Source organism: Peromyscus californicus, unplaced genomic scaffold (genome assembly GCF_007827085.1).
Source record: "Peromyscus californicus insignis strain IS unplaced genomic scaffold, ASM782708v3 Scaffold_14__1_contigs__length_90479793_seg_2, whole genome shotgun sequence".
NCBI lineage: Eukaryota > Metazoa > Chordata > Mammalia > Rodentia > Cricetidae > Peromyscus > Peromyscus californicus.
In genome coordinates, this window is record NW_026294436.1 from 62,142,094 (window position 1) to 62,167,467 (window position 25,374).

The following is a 25,374-nucleotide window of genomic DNA, read 5'->3' on the forward strand; positions in this document are numbered from 1 at the left end:
ATCGCCGTTCCCTGGCCATCTTTGTCTTCATAACAGACCAGATGAAAGCCACCACAACTTTAAAAATAGGAACACCAGAACTGAAGATCTATTTTCTTCTCTTCCCATCTAGCTCTTGGCAAAGTATCTAAAACTTGATTCCTGAATGCGGATTGGCTGCCCCTGTCTGGAATCCCAGAATTCGGGAAGGAGAGGCTGAAGGATAGCAAGCTTGAGGCTAGCTGGGGCTACACAATGAGATCTGATCCCCAAAACAATAAAATAATAAAATAAGGGAAGTGATTCCTTCCGATGATTCTCTGTTTTCTTTGGCGTTGTTGGGAATTTCTGGTGTTTAAAGTTGGAAGAAATATCTACCCTAAGAAGGGAAAGAAGGACCCTTGTGTCATTGGATCTAGCCTGCAGTGCAAGGTTTGGACATGTTAGTCATCACCACAGAGACTGACAATGGCCACCACGACCAGCCTTATACTACAAGTGTCTACACTGACAACCATGGGCTCTGCCCCTGGCTTCCTAGGTCTGATCACATAGGTGTGCTTTCTCCAACATAAATATTATGCTCTTTTTCTATCTTGTCCTCTACTGTACTGTTTCTTCTGCCTTCTATCTTAGTGCTGGTTCTTCACTTTCTCTAGGCGCCATCTTGAACATCATTGCTGCCGAAAGGACATTGCCCATTTCAAACAGCCCTGGTACACACACCCTCAAGACTTGCTCCATCATATTCCCCACATCCTACTCTCTCCTCCTCCTGTGTGTTCTTCAGAGCACCCAATACAATGCTCTGTGTATGGCCGCCTGTGTTTGACTCTTCCCTCCCCTAACTTGTCATTTTACAAGAGCAGCAGACATGTCTGCTCTGTTCTTGGCCTCTCTCCAGGGCTGAGAGTGACACTGGGGCCCTAAAGGTGGGCCAAGATTTTTTGCTGGGCAACATTTTAAAGAAAGATCTCATTACACATGTTTATTTTGGTTTTGTCTGGGGCTTCTGTCCTGGGGCTAGGGTCCTCAGCATTGTGTCACTAAGCTGTCCTTCCTTCCTTCCTTCCTTCCTTCCTTCCTTCCTTCCTTCCTTCCTTCCTTCCGTCCTTCCTTTCCTCCTTCCTTCTCTCCCTCCCTCCCCGTTCTCTCTCTCTCCCTCCCTCCTTTTTTCTTTTTCCTTTTTTTCCTTGAGATCGAGATCTCCCTATGTAACTCTGTCTGGCTTAGAACTAACTATGTAGACCAGGATGGCTTCAGACTCACAAGAGACCTGCCTGCTTCTGTCTCCCAAGTGCTGGGTTTAAAGACAAGTGCCACCACACGTAGATAAAGTACATTTCTTAACTGTAAGTATGCTGAGCTATCAGAATATAGTAAGCATCATCAGATTGAGCAAAGCCATCTAAATATGCCCATGTATCATGGATTCTACATTGAAAAGGGCACCATATCAATGGATTGGTTCTTGTAGGTATAGAAGAAATTGGAAAACTAACGAAAGGATGCATCTGGGAGGTCATTGGCTTCATTTCTTCATTCTGTAATTCTTTTGGGTCCTGTAAAACCATTATAGGACACAGAACACATCCCAGAACCATGGTGTGGGTTATTGAGTAGACCACACTATGTAAGTTATTAACAGTGAAGTGGAATGAGGTATTGTCAAGACAGATGCCAGGGAAGTCAAGGGGAAGGCTCTGATGTAGATTCTGTTCTCAGTCAAAGAGTATAATCAGCATCTATACCTCGACCTTTCCTGAGTACCAGAGGCATGAAAGCAAGAATAAACCCATAACTACACAGGAAGAACCCAGGACTGTCTCAAGGCACACTAAACAGAAAACAAAACCACCACATCTCCCACACCTAGTCAGTGTACGTGTCTTCAGACTCCTGGCCAGTCATGCCATGGCTCTTTGGGAAGAAAGGACTCCCTTCTAGGATTGTTGCCACAGGGCAACAAAGACTGAGGGCCCTTGCAAAGGTCAGGTGTCTCCCAAGGGCTGGTACATTAATTCATGATGTCCCCAGATGAGCCTGTGAAGGATGTACTGTTACTATTTCTAATTTTACAGATGAGGTGACTAAAACATACAAAGAGAAGCAATTTGTCTAAGATTTATCAATAAGTAACAGAGTCTATCATTGATGCTCAACACGTGACCCATGTGGCTATGGAGACATGGCTCTCATCTCTGAGGATCTTTCTGTCTATCTATCTATCTATCTATCTATCTATCTATCTATCTATCTATCTATCTACCAATCTATCTGTCTATTTATCTATCTATCTATCTATCTATCTATCTATCTATCTATCTACCAATCTATCTGTCTATCTATCTATCTGTTTATCTCCTCTATCTCTATCTCTGCTATAGCTAAAACACTTAAGCACACACTCTACCACTGAGCTATATCCCGAAGCCCTGAGATCCTGATGTTAAAGATGGATGTTTGGGGCAGCCATCTCAGTAGATCCTGTTGTTTCTAGAAGCAGAAAACGCATGTCAGATGTGAAAGAATAATTTAAGGCTAATGGGACATTAAAACACATGATAAACATGAGAGAAAGTATGTGTAATGATCCAAGTGTGCTTCTGTTATCTATAAAGCAAGAACCAGGTGGATGTGTGGCTCAGAACAGACTGCATTCACAATTTCCTGAACAGGGTCCAGCTGTTATCTTCCACTGCCTCTGAAAGGTTTCTGGACTTTAGCGCTTGTCCCATGGGCCCTGCACACTAGGAAAGGTTGTGCAATAGATCAGAAAGGACACAGATATGAAAAGTGGCAGCCCTGGGTTTAGATGTTGGCTCTTCCACTTATTAACTGCGCAGGTGTTGACAAGGGACTTCACCTCTCCATTCCTCTCTTTCCTTATCCGTACCATACAATTAGTAAGATTCGCCACCCAGAGCTGGCCTTAGTTTCTTTTGCTGTTGTAAAACACCCTGACAAAAGTAACTTCAGGAGTTTCTTTTGCTGTTGTAAAACACCCTGACAAAAGTAACTTCAGGAAAGCAGAGTTTATTTTAGTTCATAGTTCCAGTTCATGATGGGGATGTACAGGCAGCAGGAGCTTGAAAAAATTGACATGACATTCACAGTCAAGAGCAAAGAACAATGAATTCCTTCATATGTGTGTACTTGTGTTCAGCTCTTTCTCCACTCTCACAGTCAAGAATCCCCTGGCAAGAGAATGATGCTACTCACAGTGGATAGATCTTCCCATCTCAATTAATGTAATCATAATAGTCTGTTACAGACATTCTCAGAGTCTCCTTCCTAGGTGATTGTTGATTTGATCAAACTGATAATTAACACTAACCATCACAAGACAAAACTGATGAAATAGACCTGTGAAAATGCTTAGCATATGGAGGGTTCTCAGATAAGTGTGAGCTTTCTCTCCCCCGAAACTGGACCAAATCCTTACCTATGCATAAATTAAATTATGCTTAAAATCTTCTTTCCAGTGCTAAGGATTGAAACAAAAATCTTAAACATAGGAAAAAGGAGGGTCGGGGTATTGTTCAATGGTGGACTGTATGTACACTGATGTGGAAGGTACTGACTTTAATCCCTAGCATTATAACAAAACAAACACCAACAAGACACAAAAAGCAACTTTGCATGATGTGCAAGTAAGTTTTCAGCAGAAGATGTGGAACACACGCATTTTCTAATTTACATAATTTGTGCATAGGAATGGAGGGCATTGGGCAGAATTCTGCCGCTGAAATCTACATTAGACTATTTTCCTATCAGGATTATTGAAGGTTCAGACCCAGGCTTAGCGATGCATGCATTTGATGAGTGATGATGGAGAACAATACCCACCCTGGCGGTGGCAAGAGAGTTAAGGCAATTAAGCTGATTTTCCTCTTTCCAGAGTCCAACATTTGTTTCTCCAAGTACAGTGAGTTACAGAGATAGCATGTAATGTACCAATAATGAAAATAACTCTGTGAACAGCATGGAAGTAAGTTGGGGCTACTTCCACCCACTCGGAGATGGATTTTATGTGCAGAAGCCCAGCAGAATATAAATGAACTGCTGCATCTCACAAATGAGAACTGAGAAGCAGAGGTTCTGGGGCTGCACCTTAAAGAGGAAACAGGATACTTTCCTACCTTGCTGTCTGTATGGTGAAGCATGGATAACAGCGGTCCCTCCTTGTGGGGCTGATGATGATAAATGCCATGCTCAGTGTAAGTGAATGCCTACTGTTGGTAACACTCAGTATAGCAGCCTCCAGTTCTCATCCCAAACTCCTGATGTTCTCCCGTGTGTCCTTATTCAGGGCACGATTCACTGGTGGCAAGTGTTTGTCGTGTTTATAAATGTCAGTTTCTTAACATTCGCTTTGGAGAGGAAAGGGTGACAGACAAGGGTCCTGAACTTGCTGAGCCCAAGACCCGTTCTTAGAGCACTGGAGGGCTAGCAACACCATACACACACACACACACACACACACACACACACACACACACACACACACACACGAACCACTGCAGCCACAGCCCATTTTCCTTTGTTGGTTAGGGACAACTCAGCACCCGTAGACACACTCCAGACACACTCCAGATGTCTTGCTACCATCTGGCTGACGTAGACTCACAGGAGTGCCTAGCCTCCGGGGACACCCAAGGAGACAGGAAGCCCAAGGCTTCCAAGTGGTGCCCTAGGGGTTTCCAGAGTGCTCTGATTCTCTGATTGAGTAACAGGAGTGTGCTGTTTTTCATGCTGCTTCCTTCCTTGCCAACTCCTTTTCTCTTTCTTGGTCGTCTGTTTTCTGAAGGTTCACTTAATCCAACATCCCAGTCAACTGAGTGAGTGTGGGATAACCCAGGGTGCCCAGGCGCTGTCCAAGGTATTGGAGCTGGTTGCATGCTGCATTATGGTTCTTCAAAATCTCCTTAAACATAGAAAGGATAATGGTGAATAAACATTAAAGTGATGTGATAGGCTTGTAATACAAGCTAGGCTGAGGGAGAAGGATCCTTCTGGGTTAGCAATAGAGTGAGTTCAACTTCAACCTGGGCAGCTTAGTGAGATCCTAGAGCTATAGTTCAAGTCCAGAGGCAGAGTGCTTGCTTAGCATGCAGGAGGCCCTGAGTTCAATCCCCAGAATGGCACCCACACACACAAATAAAGTTGATGAGGTTGTATTCCCAGGCAGTTTTGAGATATAACACAGTAAGATGTGATCTTGTGATTTTCCACGAAGCTGTTTTTTCTGTATGTATTTAAAAAAATTTTAAAATGCATTAAATTTAAATGTATTCAGAAACAAGAAAATCCTTCTTAGACAATCAATATTATTGATTTCTGGTCTGCTAGTTGTGTAAGTCTTGGGAGGGACTTAGGTTAGGTATGGACATGGTTCAGGTTTCCAGGAAATTCATGATCGATCTTGTCAAGGAGACTCCATGTTTGCCACCCAAGAAACAACCTAAGCCATATGCAGGAAAGCGGCAAATACTTGATTTTTAAGACTGGTATACTAATCACAGCCTTGGTTAAAATAAAACCACATTCTTTCCCCCTTTTGTGGTAAATATATATATATGAAAATTGCCACAAACCCTTACTGTTTTGAATGTATGAGGGGTGTGTGTGTGTGTGCGTGTGTGCGTGCATGCGTGCATGTGTGTGTGTGTGTGTGTGTGTTGTGTGTGTGTGTGTGTGTGTGTGTGTGTGTGTGTGTGTGTGTGTGTGGACATGATTTAAAATCAACCCCCCATGTGACCTTGGACTTACTTTCCTATTTCCTAGCTACACTCATGTCAATGTGTGTCCTAGCCAGCCCCCTCCCATTACCTTCCTTCCTGAGAAGTCCCCCAGGTGACATTTGCATTGAGTGAAGTGATTTTTGTCTTCAAAAAGGGAAATTTTTCACAAATAGTGCTTCCCTTTTATTTCAGCTTGAGCTGTTTTCTCCTGGGAAAACAGCTTTTTGCTTGGCAAAAATGGATGTGAAGCATTGGTGAAAACGAAAGGCCGTTTTCGTTGCAGAGAAAACTGCCTTTTGCTTTTGCCAAAAAAAGCAAAACATATGAGACAAACCCACAAATATTTCCCTGTTTGCAAACTCTGTGAAAACGTGATTTTTTTTTCACCAGCGGTGAGAATATTTTCCCACACGATGCTTCTTATTTCTAAAAATTATGGTCTCAGTGGTAGAAGTCACAAATGACACCTGTACCATCTCATTAATAGAATTGAATATCATGAATATGATTTCTAAACATGTTGAATATATGTCCCATCCAGTGTGACGCTGGAAGAGATATGGCCTTTACTCGGTGAGGTGGGTGTCTCAACAAAGAGAAATGGTTGTAGCTAGAGTTTTCCTGCCTGGCCCACAGTCAGGACAAATCTCTGTCACCTGCCAGTCCCACAGCCGCTCAGACTCAACCAAGTAAACACAGAGACTTATATTGGTTACAAACTGTATGGCCGTGGCAGGCTTCTTGCTAACTGTTCTTACAGCTTAAATTAATACATTTCCATTAATCTATACCTTGTCACATGGCTCGTGGCTTACCGACATCTTCACATGCTGTTTGTCATCGTGGAGGCTGGCAGTGTCTCTCCGACTCAGCCTTCCACTTCCCAGCTTTATTCTCCTCCTTGTCCCGCCTACACTTCCTGCCTAGCCAATGGCCAATCAGTGTTTTATTTATTGACCAATCAGAGCAACACATTTGCCATACAGAACATCCCACAGCAAATGGCACTGGCACATGGTGGACCACTGACCCTGGAAAACAGTGGTCAGGAGACTCAGTTGAGCTTGAATATAAAGGAGTAGCTGAATGAATAAAGACTTGTGAAGACGTCACTGGAGAATAAACCACACCAGGTGGTGGAAAGAACGCTGAATGACATGGCAGAGAGCATATTCCCGGTCCCATGTTCATAGTCAAGTGTCTGCAGCTTCCTGGGAACCTGGACCCCACCTGTGGGAAAGGAAAGGACTTCGCGAAGTGGCCATGGGGATCCCTCTCAGATCTCAGTGTGCAATGGCAAGGGGGCGGGTGTTTGTAAAGTACAGAAGTTTTGACTATCCCAGGGTCTTGGCTCATTGACTCTCTCACTTTGCAAATACTCTGCTTAAGCCAGAATCTTTAATGATTTATGAAGATGTTGGAACAACACATTGAATGGGGAGTGTCGCTGTGTGGGGGACATCCCTTACCATCTTCATGTTCTTCCTTATCACCGTGCTAACACTTCACACTGTCACGAAGCTGAATTCTTCTTCCTGGTGAAGTAGGAACATTTGTTTGCCACCTTTACATTATGATAACACTCAGAATATCAATACAGATTAGATTCATTCAAAGCAATAAATTAGCTCAGGGAAGTGGAGTGTAAATACATTTATGATATGTGAAGTCATATTTTTAGAGATTCAGTTTTAAGGCAATCCTATGATGAATGTTTTGTCAAGTAAGAAAACACTCCATCAAATAAAGATATCTTCCCCAAGTGAATTTATCTATTATAAAATCTACTTTTATAGAAGTAATTCTTTGCTGTTCTTAACACTCCTACTTCTCATTTAGGCCTTCTGTTTTGTATTACGCTTAAAAGCTATGTGTGGGGCAGTGGGTATGGGTGTGGGTGCATTCGCTTGTGTGCAAGAGCACATGTGTGCACATGGGTGTGGAGGCCAGAGCACAACCTTGGATGTGGGTGTCATTTTCAGGAGCTTCCCACCTATTTATTTATTTGTTGTTTATTTTTTGAGACAGAATTTTCTTCCTGGCCTAGGATTTACCAATTAGGCTAGCCTGGTTGGCTAGTGAACCCCAAGGACCCACCTGCCTTCACCTCCCTGGTGCTAGAATTACACGACCATGCTACTGCACCCACTCCCCCACTCCCCCCAAGAACTCTAGGGATCTGACTTAGGTCCTCGTGCTTACAAGGCAAGCATCTCTCCACTGAACCATCTCCCCAGCCCAGGAACTCTCCCAATAAAATGAAATCATGAATCAGATTCTGCACTAGACACACCCATGCTTTATCCATTAATGACACAGTACCAGTTGCCTTAAACATATTTTCTCCTTTCAGGGCTATTGATTATATGCATCTAACATTCCTGTGCTGTCTCCCCATCCGCCCCTCTTTGTGGTGTTGGCTCCCCTGCATGACAGACCAGAACCATACCTTTGACTCCTCTCCCATGACTTCTGTTCTCTCTGAACAGTTGCCTTATTGTCTGAAGTTGGCTCCCAGGCTTTGCTTTGGGAGGAGGAGAGAAGAAAGACTTGCTTGTGCTTTCCAGGCTGGTGTGGGCTTGGAAGTGGGTCTGTCTCAGAGGTGAGCCACTCCTGTGTTGCGGTCTGGCTCACCTATTTCTCTTCTCCCTCTTTTGGGCGTTAGCCGTCCTCCAGGGGATCGCCCAGGATTTCTGTCCCAGGAAGGCTCAGGCATGGGTAGAGCAGGAAGACGCTCCTGCCAGCAGTCCACCACCGCCTTGCTGTCCTGGAGTTATCACTCAGCCCCAGGTTCCCCAGGCACTGCACATGTGTCCCACACCGCATGCAAAGGAAGAAATAAATGGAAGGAAAGATTCAAGAGGCTCTGGACCGCAGACCACACCCCACCGCATTAGCTTTTGGGCTAGGCTCTGAGGTCCTCCAGCTTCAACCTCCCATCCCCTTTGTGGTACCTTTCCCCAAGGGGATAAAAGCCCCATGCTAGTTTCCTTTTTAAAACTTTTAGAGGAAACTTTTGGTTGTGAGTCTAGCCTTTAGTGACTGGGCCATCTCCCTAGCCCTTAAGTGAAAAATTTATATTATAGTACTAAGTAATGGGTTTCATTGTACATTTTCAGATGTATATATCATTATACTTAATTCTTGATCATTGCTCTTCCCCCCTCACTAACTACACACTTGCTTCTAGAGAAAGCAAAATTAATGGGAAAGGGCTGGAGGTGTGGCTCAGTGGTAAAGTACCCAGCTCCCATTCAAGAGGCCCTATGTTTAGTCCCTAGGACCAAAAGGAAAATAGAAGAATGTCAAGGTTGAATACAATTTTTTTTAAATGTGTGTGATTAATATCCCCCCCAAAAGAGAGAAGTGTCTATAATAAGACTATTAGGAATCTTAGAACTACAATACACAGAGTCATCAAGGAAATGTTCACTGAACAGAATTGATAGAATAATCAGAACTGACAGAGATGAAGGAAGGGCCAGTGAGCCAGAAGACCAAGTTGGGGATTCTCAGAGAAAGCAACCAGGAAAGGAAAGGAAAAGAGAAAGGTGAAGTGGCATCGAAGCAAAATGGTCACCATCAGAGAGCATCATGGAAAATCCCAAACAAGAGTCAAAACCAAACAGGGAGAAAAATAGCTAAAGAAACTGTGGCATTGTCTTTTTTATGGAAACACCTTTTCCCTTCAAAGAGAGTGATCTTTTTTCAAGACTTTGCAAACAAGTTAGTAATATGCCTTGAGATCATTTAAGACCATGTTCTTCACCTGCTGTCCTACTGTGTGCTGTGTGTGTTTAAGTTTAATCTGCCTTTAAGAGAACAATGTAACAACCTTACTATGCCTTGCAGCACTTCCCCTACAATCGGCTTTGACAACCTAAATTAAAGCATAGTGCTGTAGGATGTTCTCTATGTTAAATGTGTTGCTCTGATTGGTTAATAAATAAAACACTGATTGGTCAGTAGCCAGGCAGGAAGTATAGGCGGGACAAGGAGAGAGGAGAATTCTGGGAAGTGGAAGGCTGAGGCAGAGAGATGCTGCCAGCCGCTGCCATGACAAGTGAGATGTACGGTACCGGTAAGCCATGAGCCACGTGGCAACTTATAGACTAATAGATATGGGTTAATTTAAGATATAAGAACTAGATAACGAGAAGCCTGCCACAGCCATACAGTTTGTAAGCAATATAAGTCTCTGTGTGTTTACTTGGTTGAGTCTGAGCGGCTGTGGGACTGGCGGGTGAGAGAGATTTGTCCTGACTGTGGGCCAGGCAGGACTGGAGAAAACTCCAGCTACAGCATAGCTTTAATGTTAAGTTATGTACTTTTCCATGCCCCTGACCAGAGCAGGGGGAGAGAGAAAAAAGAGAGAGGGAAAGGGAAGAGAAGAGGAACAGGAACAGAAAGAGGGAGGGAGGGAGGGAGGGAGGGAGGGAGGGAGGGAGGGAGGGAGAGAGAGAGAGAGAGAGAGAGAGAGAGAGAGAGAGAGAGAGAGAGAGAGAGAGAGAGAGAGTTGTGGTCATTCATCATTTGTTGAAAACAGCCATCAGGTTGAAAGCAACCTTGAACAACAAATATCCCATAAATGTTGGAAGCAACATGTGGATGTAGGGTGGAAACATCTGTTTGCAGTTTTGAGTGTGGTTCTGGGTCAGTTGGGGTCAATAAAGTCACTTCTTTCCTTGTGAAGCTCTGTTAAAGATCTCTGCAGGAAAAAAAGTTTCCTCATTTCATTCCCATATCATGTTTTCTATGCTGTTCAATAAATACAGAGCAGGCAACAGGGACAGGCAAGGACAATCAGACACACACAACAGACAGACTACAGACAGGCCACAGACCATAAACTAAAGACAGATGGAAAAATCAGAGAGAAACAGAGAATTGGAATTTGAGTTCATTCCTGGTCTAAATCACCCCAGAAGGGAGTCTCTCTCTCCATTCCCTCATGTGACATCAACAACGTAAGGAACAATTTTCTAGAATTAGAGAAAGAAGGGAAACTTCAGAGTCAAAGGTCATATCCAATGCTAACCCATCAAAGGAGAGGAAAATATGCATTGAGATGGATTGTATCAAGTGGAGAAAATCAAAGCCAGAGAGAAAACTCTCCAAGTTTATGGAAAGGGCAAATCACTTTACCGGGCACAGGAATGAGGCAGTGGGTGGAGCTAAATGGTAGAGTAATCATCGGACATCTACATAATGGATATAGGGTTCTGGACTCCATTATCTGTACTGAAAAAGCAATCCTTAGCAGGAACAAGAATCAGACGGGTAGCAGGATTGTTGACAGTCATGGAGAAACAATCTTCAAAAGAATGAAGATATGGAACTTTGAATCTAAACGTTTATATTTAGCCAATATTTCATTTAAACATGAGTATGAACGAAGGTGTGATTAAGCACACTGAGTGTCAGGAAAATTCATGCTGATGTTTTATGTACTTTTGAAAGAATTCTTTAAGAAGGGAAATTAATCCAGAAAAAAAAAAAGCAATAATGTTTCAGTACATAAAAACTACTGGCACATGATACAACATGGTGAGCCTTGAAAACACTAGGTGAAAAAAGAGATCCGTGAAAGCCACACGTGTGTGGTTCCATTTATAGGCAATTCCCTAGCTAGGAAAATCCATAGTGATGAAAACCAGAGTAATGACTGCCAGGCTGTGGGGGCAGGGAGAGCGGTACGGAGGGACAGTGACCACTAACGGATACAGGGTAAGGAATTGTTCTGGAACCAGAGAGTGGAGATGGTCACATGTACTAAAGTGGCCTGAAGTACATTTTGAAAGCATTACATGTGTATTTTTGGCTTTTTGAGACAAGGCTTCATTATGTAGCTAAAGCTAGTCTCAAGCATGCCATCCTCCTGCCTCAGCTTCTTGAGTGCTGGAGTTACTAGTGTGCACTACCACATCCAGCTAAAAACATATTTTAAAATAAATATGCCCAGAAAAGGAAGCGGGAGTCCATAGAGGGTAAAAAAGAAGGTAGTGGGGTAGTAAGTAACAGAAAATGATATGTATGTATGGAAATGTGACACTGTTTTCATTATTTTATACAGTGAGTACATGCTAACAATAAATGGAAGAAATGCAAAAAAGAAAGAATGGCCTAGGATAAACAAATAATATTGTCTCCTGTCTATGGGTGAAGGTGAAGTTCAGTAGTGGGGTGTCGGTTTAGAGCCTCAGCAAGGTCTGTTCCCAAACAGTTCCCCCTTCTGCTTTCTTACCACATGTTCCAATTCCTCTCTTCTCCTCTTCCTTCCTTAATATCTCTCTCCCTTAATATCTCTTCCTCTCCTCTCATAGACCCTTCTCTACTTTCATGGCCTACACACACACACACACACACACACACACACACACTCACACACTCACATCCATATACCTAAATACACATACACACATGCATGCACACACAACAAATACATGTGCATACACATGAGTACGCACACACAGACACACACGCACACAGACACATACACACATATATGCATATACACACAGACAAATACACACACACATACACACACATATATACAGACACACACTCTGGTGGTTTGAAAGAAAATGACCCCCATAAGGGAGTGGCACTCTTAGGAGTTGTGGCCTTGTTGGAAGAAGTGTGTCACTGTGGAGGTGGGTTTTGAGGTCTCCTATGCTCAAGTCATGCCCAGTGTGACAGTTCACTTCCTGTTGCCTGTAGATCTAGATGTAGAACTCCCAGCTCCTTCTCCAGCACCATGTCTGCCTGTGTGCCACCACGTCCTGTCATGACAATAGTAGACTAAACCTCTGAAATTGTAAGCCAGCCCCAATTAAATGTTTTTCTTTAGCCGGGCGGTGGTGGCGCACGCCTTTAATCCCAGCACTCGGGAGGCAGAGGCAGGCAGATCTCTGTGAGTTCGAGGCCAGCCTGGGCTACCAAGTGAGTTCCAGGAAAGGCGCAAAGCTACACAGAGAAACCCTGTCTCGAAAAAACAAAAAAACAAAAAACAAACAAAAAAAAAATGTTTTTCTTTATAAGAGTTGCCATGGTCATGGTGTCTCTTCACAGCAATAGAAACCCTAAATAAGACACACACACACACACATGCACACATGCATACACACACACATATACACACATACACACACACAGACACATAGATACATACACATACACACACATGCACACGCATGTACACACACATCTAAGCCTAAATTGTACATATGAAAGAGAACAACATATTTCTATGTCTGGCTTATTTTGCTTAATGTGATGATCTCCAGTTCCATACATTTCTTTGAAAACAAGATTTTTTTTCTTTATGGCTGAATAAAATTGCACTGTATATATATACCATATTTGCTTTATCCATTCATCTGTTGGTGGACATCTTAGCTGGTCCCATTTCCTGGCTAATGTTACCGCTACAGCTATCTACACTGACATGAGGTATCTATGTGATATGCTGACTTGGAGCCCTCTAGGTGTATCCAGGAGCTTATAGTGAAATCATGAGCTAGTTCTATTTTTTCAGTCTTTTAAGAAGACTCCACACTGACTTCCATGCCAATTTTCTATTTTTCATTTGGCTTTCCAAATATGAAAGAAATATTAATTTAACTCCAGCCAAGGCTATTTTACCATCTGATTGGTAGGGCACTTAGAGAAAAATGTGTAAGTCGTGAGGTTTTCCATGTACCTTAATAGCTTTTATATACAAAATGAGACTACTTCGGAATTCAATCAATGATCTGTTGAATATTTCATCTCAATAGAAACTCAGATCAGACATGGAGCCCATGGAGTAAATTTGCCTCCAGTCAGACAGGTTTTGGTTGGTGTTTGGCTGTCAGTTTCCAAATATAGAAAGTGGAAAGTATTCAGGAAGATGCCTGTTTGTATAAATACTGGCCCTGGTTTCAAAGGCAACCCATTAAGCAGGCACAGTGGCTCTTGTCTATAATCTCAGCAGTCACGATGCTGAGTCAGGAGGAGTGTGGTGAGTTCAAGCCCAGACTGGGTTACAAATTGAGTTCCTAGTCACCTTGGACCACAGAACGAGACCTTGTCTCAAAAACACCAAATCCACACAAACAAGGGCAGTCCATTAACGTAACTAGTGGAAAACACATCCAGAAAGGGCGTGCTTTGATGGGGAAGGTTAAATCTGAATCGTTTCTTCATTCATAAAGGATTTATTCTGAGCTAGAATTCTTCTATGTGACTGTTAGTCAAAACTTCAAAGAGCAAATTGATCATGCATTTCATAATGGTGAGAGTTCAGGTAGGAAAAGGGGCCCTACTAACTTCTTGTTTTCTGGAAACTCTGGGTCTGTAATAAAGCTTGGTCTATGTTAACTATGAAACATAGTTCAATAGTACTTTGGTGATTCTAGAATAGTGTATTAGAGAGATGGCTGATAACCCATTCAGACCCACGGTATAGAAACAGGTGGCATTCTGACCAGCAGATACAAGGAAGGAGAAGAGGGCCCCAAGGGATGCATAGTAGTGGAGTGGTATAGGAACCATCACTGCAAATGAAAAAAAAAATATTCTTAAGATATCCAAGATCCTAAGTCCTGAGAAATTAGATTATACATCAAGAGAACCATAATTAACTAATCAAAAACTCAATTGAATTCATTCTCACTCAACATATTCAGCTGAAGTATATAAAAAAGATAAATGCACAAGATTATGGAATCCTTGTCAGGATGGGCTATGAGAAGAAAGACAAGAGTTGGTGTAGGATGGATGAAAAGTGCTTAGTTACCTGGGATGGCAACTCTGACCCATGGTAGCACTTGACTTCGAATAGAGCCTGTGTCTGTTGCTACGCTGTGAAGGCATGGTGTGGGAGGTAATGCACAGTCCTATCGGGGGAGTCTGAAGGTAGACTCATTCATTTCTTAAATGTATACATTTAGCTAACAACTATATGTGGCATTTCCATTAGTCACCAAACATCAGCGTTCTATGGACCAGGCACTGTGCCGCTGATGAGACTGGGGAGTCGGGCAGAGACCAGAGTACTATAGTTTGGACCTGGACTGTCCCCCGGAACAGGTTGACTGGCATTAGAATGACTAGGTGACATACCTCTGGATACCTCTGTGAGGATGTTTCAAGAGAGGTTTAGGGAAGGAGGGAAGATCCATCCTGAATGTGGATGGCACCATCCTATGGTTGCGGTTCTAGATAAAATAAAAAGAGAGAAAATGGAGCTAGCTGAGCACCAGAATTCATCTGTTTCCTGAGTATGTATGCTGTGTGACCAACCACCTCACATTACAGACGCCATACCTTCCCCACCATGAAGGACTGACTGTCGTCTCCAACTATGAGCTGACACAAACACTTCTTTAAGTGGCATCTTTCAGATATTTTGTCGTAACAATAAGAAAAGTAACTACATTAACTCTTCAAAGGCACACATCCATAAGACTTGGTGTGGGGAGCTGGCAGAATCTTTAGGAGAGGCCAATGGGAGGAAGTTAGGTCACTAGGAACATGCCCTTAACGGGAACAATGGGACCCTTCTTTCCCTCTCTTTCTCTAGGTTGAATCATGCTAAGCAGACGCTAGACCCTTTTATATTTCACCAACTCCCTGCTGGTAGATGATTAACTGATTGATTTTTGACACAGGGTATTGCTAAGTTATCCAGGCTAGCCTTGAACTCATTCTGTTCCCTAGGCAAGCCCTGAACTTGTGGTAATCCTGCCTGAGCCTCCTGAGTAGTTGGGATAACAGGGCTGAACCACCAGATCCAGATTTCAAATGAAAGGACATGTGGAAAGACGTGTGTGGAGGAGGGGGCAGGCGGGGAGTGGATAGTTTGCAGGTGAGAGGCACGGCTTGGAGGGAGGCAGTATGGAAACAACAGGAAATAGGCTGATGTGAAGGAGATGCACGCAGTAAAACTGGATTGGTAGGACATTATGGTGAGTAGGGCATGGGGGAGGGAAGGTTTGAGTCAGAGGGACGATCCAGAAATGGTCCCTAGAGTGCTGGCTTGAGCAAGGAGACAGAACCTGAAGGTGACAGGTGGTGAACTGTCATTATAGCTAAGCCCTTTCCTCTGGTGATCTGCCTTCTGCAGCTAAGAATCCACTTCCAGAGGGGAAGAGAGTTTCTAAACTAATTGGTGACCAGCTTGGGAAGAGCCTTAGGTGAAGTAACAGGAGGGTATGCAAGTCTTGCCCCAGTGATTGGCAGGAAAGAAAGATTCTGGATAGTTTAGTCTCAGAAAAATGTCCCTGTGTGACTAAGCCCCAAGCATCAACCATGTCACCTTTTCCTAGCTTTTCCTCCCGACACGCCCTTCCGCATGGTATTGGCTGATGAAGCCTGCCTGGTTTCAGTGCCCTTTGCTTTTTTTTTTTCATATTCCTTTGGAGCTTATGAACAGAAGCCCAAAAGGCCGACGAGAAGACCACCCACAGCCAGCCAGGGATATTTACTGAGCTGGTAAATATGGACTCTACTGCCACCCCAAAGAGGGACAGAGCACTCTACTGCTGTCCTGAAGAAGTGAAAAAGAAATTATTCCCCAAGGAAAAGTATAGACACAAAACTTCTTGGTGGTCCACACAGATTAAGTACAGTCAACTGGGGAGAAACCAGGGGCACTATTGCTGTTCAGGGGTTTCCGTGGGCAGAAACTGGGGAAATGGGTTTTAACCTCAGGACCCCTCTCCCCTATCTCTCCTCTCCCCCTCCCCTTTCCTTCTTCCTCCCCCTACTTCCTGATCTCCATGAAGCTTGCAACTGTCACACTGTCTACCAGGATAGGGTTACCTCATCACAGACCAGAAATAATGGCGGTAGCCGATGATGGACTGAAACCTTTAAAATCATGAGCCAAAATAAATTTTTTCTCTTTAAACCTTTCTCTCATGTGTTTGTCACAGCGATGGAAAGACTAACACAGCTCTCCGGGGCAGATCATTTCCATGGGAACCTAAAAGGAACCTCTGCTTCTGGTACTTCGACATGAGTTAAGGAGCTGGGGTGGAGAGGAGTGACCACCAGGACTTGCCGTTCCTGTATCTTTGCCTGACCATGAAAGAACATCTTCTAAGATGGTTTATCTCAACAAGCAAGCTAGCCTTGGCTCACTTTGGGTGTTACAAAATGGGTCAGCTGGTTCTCATGGTAGCAAGGCAGTCTCGCATTGCTGAGCAGTCCAGATGGGGCTTTGATAATCCTTGTCCTCTTGGTGTCTAAATCCTCTTCCTGGCAGAGAGTGAGCACAGTGGAGTACAGCAAGCTCCTCTGATGAGGGGTCCTGCAGGCCAAGGGTGGTGGTGAGAAGAAGACTTCAGGCTGAAGGATGGAAGGGTGTGCACTCACTGAGAAGCAGGAGTGAACCAGTAGTGGCAAGCATAAGAAGACTTCACCGCCACTCTGAAATAGAGAAAGATGGATAGTATGGGCACTAAATGGCATGAGTGAGTGATAAAGCCTTGCTCCTTGGGTTGGTGCTATTGGATGGTCGTGGAACCTTTTAGAGGTGGAGCCTATGGGAAAGCTCTAGGTCACTGAGGGTATTTTCTCCACAGGGATTACAGAACCCTGGCCCTTCCCACTTCTGTCTTTTGTTTTGTGGCTGTGAGGTGAGCATTTTGCTCCACAGTGTTCCCACCACCCGTGGACTCTGAGTCAAACTGGTGAATCAAAAGTCGACCTTTTCTCTATCTCGATTGCCTTGGGTGTTTTGTTAAAGCCCGTGACTGGTGGCCCAGTTGCTTTTGGTTCCGTGGTAATAAGGTGGCACAGGAGAAGCTGACTGGCAACATGTGCTCTAGCTGAGCCTCGGATTTGGTGGTGGTGGTTAGTTTTGAAGAGAAAAGATGAAAAATAAAAACCAGTATTTTATACTGGGCAGTAATCTTAACTATTGTTTAATCCCCCTGGTCCACATGTTTCTCCTTAGACAGGTTTCACAACTCAGATTGGCCTCAAACCCAAGACCTTCTTGCTTCAGGTTCCTGAGTGCTGGGAATATCACCATACACAGCTTAATCTCTGGTATCTTCTAACCAGTATCTTCTATTAGTCAACACAGGAACCTGTCTAAACAGTCAGCCTGTCTCTAACAAACAGGAAAGTTAACCCTTGGCCAAGTGATGACTATGTCTTACTCCATGGTGTCTATTTCTTCTGAACCTTCTTAATATTCAGGTCTGGTATTAAAGTTGATGGGAGTATGGTGATTTGATCAACCTAATGTGGTCTAGAGTGAAGATTTTTCCAGAGGGTAAAGACTCCTTCCAACAGAAAGCAAACCCTCTGAGATGATGCCATGATACCAAGACACACGTGTTTCCATCTCTGTCTCTCACAGTCACTATTAGTTTCCTTCTGTTCTTTGTATGGTCTCTGGACCACACTTAAGACTCCTTATTTTCAAGGTGAGGAGGCTTGGTCAGAACCCTAGAGTTTTTATTATCATTATCATCATTATTACTATTTTTATTGTTACAATGTTGTTGTTGTTGGTGGTGGTGTGTGTGTGTGTGTTTACACACTGAGCTGTCTTGCCATCCCAGAATTCCAGGTTTTAAGTGAATGGAATTCCAACTCAGCTGACTCCCAGGAAGATGGCAATTAGGAACTACTGGATGGAGTGTGCACATTAAACCCTAGAGGCACAGACTTAGCTGGTCTCAGAAGCTCTTTCACATTTCTTGTGGGTCAGCTAAAAGCTTGGGAAGCTCTCTACTCACAGGGACAAATGGCTCAGAAGGATGGCCTCACCCAGCCTCACCTCTGGATGCCCAGCAGGAAGAATCTCTCTCCTCCTCCCAACAGTTGCAACTCGAGGATTCCTGGAGCCAAGAAGTCGGATCCAACCTAGGAAACATCTTTAAAACTAAGGTACAAACAAACAAAAACCTTCTAGCTGTAATGCCATCTTTGAAACACACAGTCAGGACTATCTGAGTGTGTATCTCCAGAATTGCAATTGCTAATGTTTCTGGGGTATCCAGGCACAAGGCCAATCTCTTGGGATACTGATAGACTAGGTCCAGCCACCCATCCTACCATCCCAACTTAAGAGACTAGAAATGATGAATGGCAGAAAAGACTTAATTGATGTGGCTATGTTGGGAGGTACGGATAAAGGCACCCAGTGACTCTGGGGTAGGGGATGGGGGTGATGACATGAGCTTTATGGAAAGTGAGGGCATGCATAAGTAAGCAGCCTTGGTTAAAGTGTGGGGCGCTTGTTCATTATCTCGGTACTTATTCTTCAGGGTGGTCCAAGGAAGTCCTTACTGCTTGAGATGACAATCTAGTTCCCACAAGTGCTTTTGACTATGCTTGAGAAGGGGTGAGATGTGGGGTTCTAGCCCATCACTTCACTATCTCTGAGGCTCTGCTATTCCTAGAAGCTAAGGTGAACTCAGGCTTCAGCAATGGCTGGAGGCCTTAAGGTATCCTTTAAGATACCGGAGTGGAACCTTGTAAAAGGGACAGTGAGATGCCTCTATTGCTCTTTTCCTCTGTGCCTTGAAGGAGGATTGGGATAGGTTAGGACTCACTTGGTTTTTTGTTGTTGTTGTTGTTGTTGTTATTGTTGATGATGATGATGATGATGATGATAGACACTCCTGTGCCTGATTAACACGCCTGCATGTGGAGGTAAACAGATCACTCAAGGTAAAGGAGATAGATTCAAAATAAAGGCAATGATGCCGTCTTCATCTTGTTTTTAGTACTTCATGGGGCCATGTGAGGAGCCGATGGTTTTTTAGCAGAAACAGCTCCTGAGTAGTTGCTATCCTCAAACCCCAAATCCGTTTGACTTTTGCAGTTTCTGAACTTGGATTGTTTGGCACATCTCAGCCCTATGTTGCCTCCACCTAATGCTTTTGGTTTTATGGTCTCTTCCATTTATGCCCTCACCCTGTGTGATATTACGACACAATAAGAAAAGTAAATTTGGTCTTCATCCCCAGGTCCTAGTACTGAGCTCCTAAAACACCTTGGAATTTCCTGAGTGGAGGAGGTAAGTCTCTTTCAGCCATGCCTGAGTGAAAAAGCCTTGAAGGATGGGAGCTGGTTGCTAAGGGAACCAACAAATGAGGCTTAGCACCTTTAGCCCTCTCCCCCATGGCCAACAATTTCATCAGTCATGTCTATAGAATGGTGGTGGTGCAGCCGCTGTGTTCCAGTTTGAGCCTGAAAGGTCCCCATGTGTCTGGATACTACGTCCCCACTGGAAACATTGGCTCCCTGCCACAACTCCCAGCAGGCAGCTGGGCACCAGGGTCTGACCTTCAGGTGTTTCATCCCTGGATATTTCCTATCATTTGCTGCTTGCTGGTGTAACAGGAATCTTAACAGTTCTTATTAATAAAATCAAACCTGTGAGCCAGGTATTGGGGTGAAGCTAGAAGATCAGAGATACAGAACAAGCCACAGCTACCTCACCTCGCCGGATCCTCAGCTGGTCTTGTTTCCTCAGACTGGAGGTCTCTGAGTCCTCATCCGGAATGGGTCTCAGCTGAACTGTTGCTCGAAAGCCTGAAGCTTAACCAGTTAAAAGCTTCTAGTTTCTGGTCCTCACGCCTTATATACATTTCTGCTTTCTACCACCACTCCCTGGGATTAAAGGCTTGCTTTCTGAGATTAAAGGCGTGAGTCACCATGCTTGGCTGTATTCTTGAACACATGGATTTCTGCCTCTGGAATGCTAGGATTAAAGGCGTGTGCTATCATTGCCTATCCTCTATGTTTAATATTGTGGCTTTTCTGTTCTCTGACCCCAGATAAGTTTATTAGGATACACAATATTTTGGGGAACACAATACCACCACATGCTGGCCCACTGTAACATGAGCAGCCCTGCTCCATGGTCCCCTCCCTTCCCTGGTGAACTGAATCCCTCTGAAACCATGGCTCAAAATCAATCTTTCCTTCCTTCCTTGTTGTCTGTCTGTCTGTCTGTCTGTTTTCCAGGTAGTGAGCAAAGTGATAAGGAAGCTAGTTAATATGCTTCGTAAAGACCCTAAACCACAGGCTTTGGAGAACTTCCAGGTTGGTGAACACAGAGGAGCTGTGAGGGTCAAGGCCCCAAGGAACCTCACAGCCCTTCCCCTATACCTGACTCTATGCATCCCTTCCTTCTGGCTGTTCCTGAGTTTGTGCCCTTCTCAGTGAACCAGTAAACATGACCAAGCTACCTACCCCAAGGAGGATGAATGTAGGGAACTCGTGATTTATAGCCAGTCAGGCACAAGTTTGGTAGGCCAGTACAAAACCAGCAATCTGCAGTGTGGACAGTCCTGTGGGGCCCGGGGGCTTGTGCTAACTCTGGGAAGCCAGTGTGAAGATGAGTCAAACTGAAGGACACACTTGGATGGTGTGAGGAAGTATCCCTCTGCACCCTTTTGTCATCAGCACTGAAGTGTATGTGAGTACAGAGAAAGAAATCTCTAGGGCGTTGGAGTAAGGTGTAGTGACTCTGTTTCCGGTTTGTTTGTTTTCTCACTATGGCCCCCAGACACTCTTCTTTCTAACTCAATGTCCTTCCCTGGTGCCAAGCCTTCTCCTGAGGTTTCCCCACACTATCCTTGTCCTGGGAGCCTAGAGTTTAATGTGGCCACCCGACCCCCACGCTGACACAATGTGTGAGTCCACTGGTGTCTGCTTGGAGTCTGTGTAGGCAAAGGAAGGGCAAGAGGGAGGTTGGAGGGTGGAGGAGGGCTGGTCTTCCTCTCCTGAGGTGAAGGGTGGGCACATCTTGCCTCTCCACGGCCACAATGGGAAGTGTTGTGTTGGTGGCCTTGACCTTCTATTATTTTTAAGCAGCTGTAGCCGAACAAAAGACAAATGAAAACTTTCTGTGGCTGACATTGAAAAAATTGCTGGCATGTCATATGGTAACTCATTAAGGAATTCCCATTCATCAAAACAATTCATTTTTGTTTCAAGAGGCAAAATAAGCAGTTTCTTGCTGATTTCAGTGTCAGCCTCTCTGACCACTTGTGACTCTGGCTCATTTGCAGTAATTTTTATTCTTAAATTTCAAGAGCCTTGGGGGCCTGTTTAGAATAGCTGAAGTCAAATTCGGCTATTTCACTTAGATAAATCCATGTGATCTCATTTCCCTCTTTATGTTTTTTTTTCTTTTACAATTCTAATCTCCAAGACTAGCATTTAATCATTTTTAAAAGATGGGTAGATACACACCACGTGGGTTCTTTTTTTTTCTTCCAGAAATTGAAATATACCCAAAGAATTTGAGTCCATCACTGTACTGTGCGTAGGAAAATGGTCTCTGGGTGATTTTAAAATGCTCTCCTAATGAGCGGAATTGTCTCAGAGTTTCTCAGAATCCTGGGCCTTAATTAAATTTTATAAATGTTCAGTTTGTAAAATCTGTCATTATAAAGCATATGTAGTTTGTGTTTGTAGCTACATTTGATTAAGCACCACAGAAATCCAACTTTGCACCTCCCGCTTAACATTTTTTTCCTCAAGAGTCTTTAGTCAGGATTATTTCCCAATCACTGATTTTATACTCCTCATCTCTGTAGGCTCTATCTCTCAGAAGTCTCCGTTCTCCATCCTTCCCCCCATTTTCACTCCTGTAAGCCCTGCTCCCTTGTCAACCTCTCAGTGTCGGCTCTCATCCGTCACTATTATTCTCTTTTCTCCCTGGGTAGATCAGGGAGAGGCTCAAAACCCTGGCCGAGGCCAGGTGAGCATTTAAATGTGCCAGCAGGGAACAATGAGAAACAAAGGCAAGGCCCGTGCTGGAGCAAGGGGAAACTGGAGACTTGTGAGGGAGAAGGTCCCTCTGCTCACCTCCAGCCCAGGCTCCGAAAAGATTTCCAAACTGGAATCTCCAGACCCCACTTCCAAGACAAGCCCACACTTCAGACTTTAGTAAATAAATAAATACATACATACATACATAAATAAATACATAAAATAAAAATAAAAATAAAAATTCTCAGCTTTAGAAACTACAGTTCTTTAAAAAACCTTAAGATCACTGTCCTTAAAAGCCAACAAATATCCTATCATCCTTGGGAATTCTTTTACTTGAGTGTTAAAATGTACTAATTGTGAGAGACTGATTTTCATCCCTTGCATGTGCTTGTCTGAGGATTTTGCAAGTTCTGGTAGTCATCTGGTAAACTCATGTTGGTGAGCTTGCTGCTCCTCAAATGGCCTTTCTGAACCCAGGACCAGAGCTCCTGGGGAAGGGTGAACGACTGCAAGTTTCCCTGGGTGTGAGGTTTCCCTTTGGCCTCATGTCAAGCTCAGGAGGTCAAGGAAAGGTGGGTGAGAAAGAAAAAACACATCCTTGAACATTCACATCCAGGTACACACACACACACACACACACACACACACACACACACACACACACACATACACACACACACACACACACACAGATTCACACCCATATACCCATGCACATTCACATCCAAGCACACACACTCACAGATTCACACTCATATACTCATGCACATTCACATTCAAACACACACACACACACATACACACACACACACACACACACACACACACACACACACACAGATCCACACCCATATACCCATGCACATTCACATACACACACACATACATCCAAGCACACACACACACACACACACACACACACACACACACACACACACACACACACACGATTCCCTGGCTCATTTTCTTCTCCTTGCCTGCTCTTGATGTTCATATTTACCTGTACAAAAAAAAATAAAAAAAATACACCCTGTCTAGGATTTCCAGTGCTGTGAACAGGACTAAAGAAGGGGTATCCTCAGTTCTGCCCCACCACATCACCCTAGTCCCTCCAGCAGGCCTGGAGACAAGCCCTTCCACAGGGCAGCTACTCTAGTCAGCCCCTGGACACTCCAGAGAGGGCTAGGTTTTGGCTCATCTCAGGCAGTGTTTTCCCCGGGGTCCTGGATCATGCTGATGCTCTTGTCCTGTTTACCCCAAGTATCCTCCTAATGCCTGCTATCATCTCTAGGGCTTCTAGGAGGAGCCAGTTTCTCACCAAAAGCCCTTCTCCTGCCGCATATCCCAGTTTCCAATAGCCTGGAGGAACACCACACAAAGTGCCCTGCAACCAGGCATGGGAAACCCTACACATCAGTAAATCTTTTTAACATTTAGGCATAAAATGCCTTAGAAATGCGTTCTTGTATGTGAGCGGGCACTGTAAAGAAAGTCCCAACATGACTGTTCCATTATTGGAGAAGGTTTTTATTGTAGATATGAGAGAGAAAGAACATCCAGAGGCATCTGGAAGGGTCCAGAGCAGAGAGAAGGAAAAACAGACTGGACACGGCCAGGGTTATAAGGAGAATGAGTAGCTGGGGGAGGGAAGAGCCAGGAGACTGGCATGGGGAGCCTGGAGGCCAGCATGGGCTTTGATATGCAGCCATAGGTACAGGTCAAAGGAGCCATATGTCCCTTCTGCCAGACGTAAGGGAAATGACTCCTTTTGGCAGATGGGAACCAGTTTCACAAGTTCCTGAGGAATGCTGGCTTTTATCTAGCTGCCAGAAATCCTATAGTTCAGCTTGAGTTCATTTCTGGATACTTGGGCAGCCTGAGACCTAATAGTTCTGGGGTGTGGGGTACTTCCACCAACCAAAATAGATCTTGTCATGATGCTCCAGTTAGTGCACAGACCCAGTCATTTACTGGAACAATTCTAGGACTTTGATAGCACTTGACATAACTGTTTTCATGGCAGTGATTTTACTGAGCAGAGATCTGTACACGAACTTAAGTACTTTATAGCATTTTTGTAGTTATTATCTCATTTTCACTTTAACAAATAAGCCCTGTGTCTCCACCAGTAGAACATCCTCTCCCCTCCCACCTCATTCCCAAGCTAACAATGTTTTTATTAGGTTAACGCTGAACTCACCTATTCCTCACAAAGAGCTGGCATTTGGGGAAGCATTTGTCCCTTCTCTCTCTCTCTCTCTCTCTCTCTCTCTCTCTCTCTCTCTCTCTCTCTCTCTCTCTCTCTCTCTCTCTCTTTCTCTCTCTCTTTTTCCCCCCCGAGACAGAGTTTCTCTGTGTAGCTTTGGAACCTGTCCTGGAACTTGCTCTGTAGACCAGTCTGGACTTGAACTCATAGAGATCCACCTGCCTCTGCTTCCTGAGTGCTGGGATTAAAGGCATGTGCACCACCACCAACCGGCTCATTTTTGTTTGAAAAGTTCATTGTGTGGTTTCTAATATGCTTTTCAGGTTAAACATTTCTAAATTTCAGCTGGTCAGAATGAGGCATCTTTGTAGAGCACAGAACATATGATAAACAGCAAAAATAGGTTCTCACAGTTCTCCAGGCAACGTATAACGTGGTAAACTTGAATATTTTATGGACAATATGTCACAGCCTCAGCGACCTGAGAAGGAAGCAAGGGGAAGAATTGGGACCTGCATGTATCCCACTCCCCAATCCCCCACTTTCAATGTGGGGCCAAGTTTTCAAGAAAACCTGGTAATAAGGGAAAGATCGTCTTTGCCCCCCCATATTTATACTTTATGTAATTTGCTGAACATTCATGAATATTATATGAATAAGACATATGTAACAATTAAATAGACCTAGTAATCAGATTTCTTTGAGTTTTTC

The 25,374-nt window shown here is 44.0% G+C and overlaps 1 long non-coding RNA gene across 1 annotated transcript in view; it reads left to right on the forward strand.

The window, feature by feature from the left end:
• LOC128110038 (uncharacterized) overlaps positions 1-23,344 on the forward strand; it is a 78,728-nt gene extending 55,384 nt beyond the window's left edge. The window contains exons 3-5 of the long non-coding RNA XR_008218006.1: positions 18,463-18,611; positions 19,697-19,746; positions 20,700-23,344. This is a non-coding gene — a long non-coding RNA (uncharacterized LOC128110038). The remainder of the gene's footprint in view (positions 1-18,462; positions 18,612-19,696; positions 19,747-20,699) is intronic.
• Positions 23,345-25,374: the final 2,030 nt, after the last annotated feature.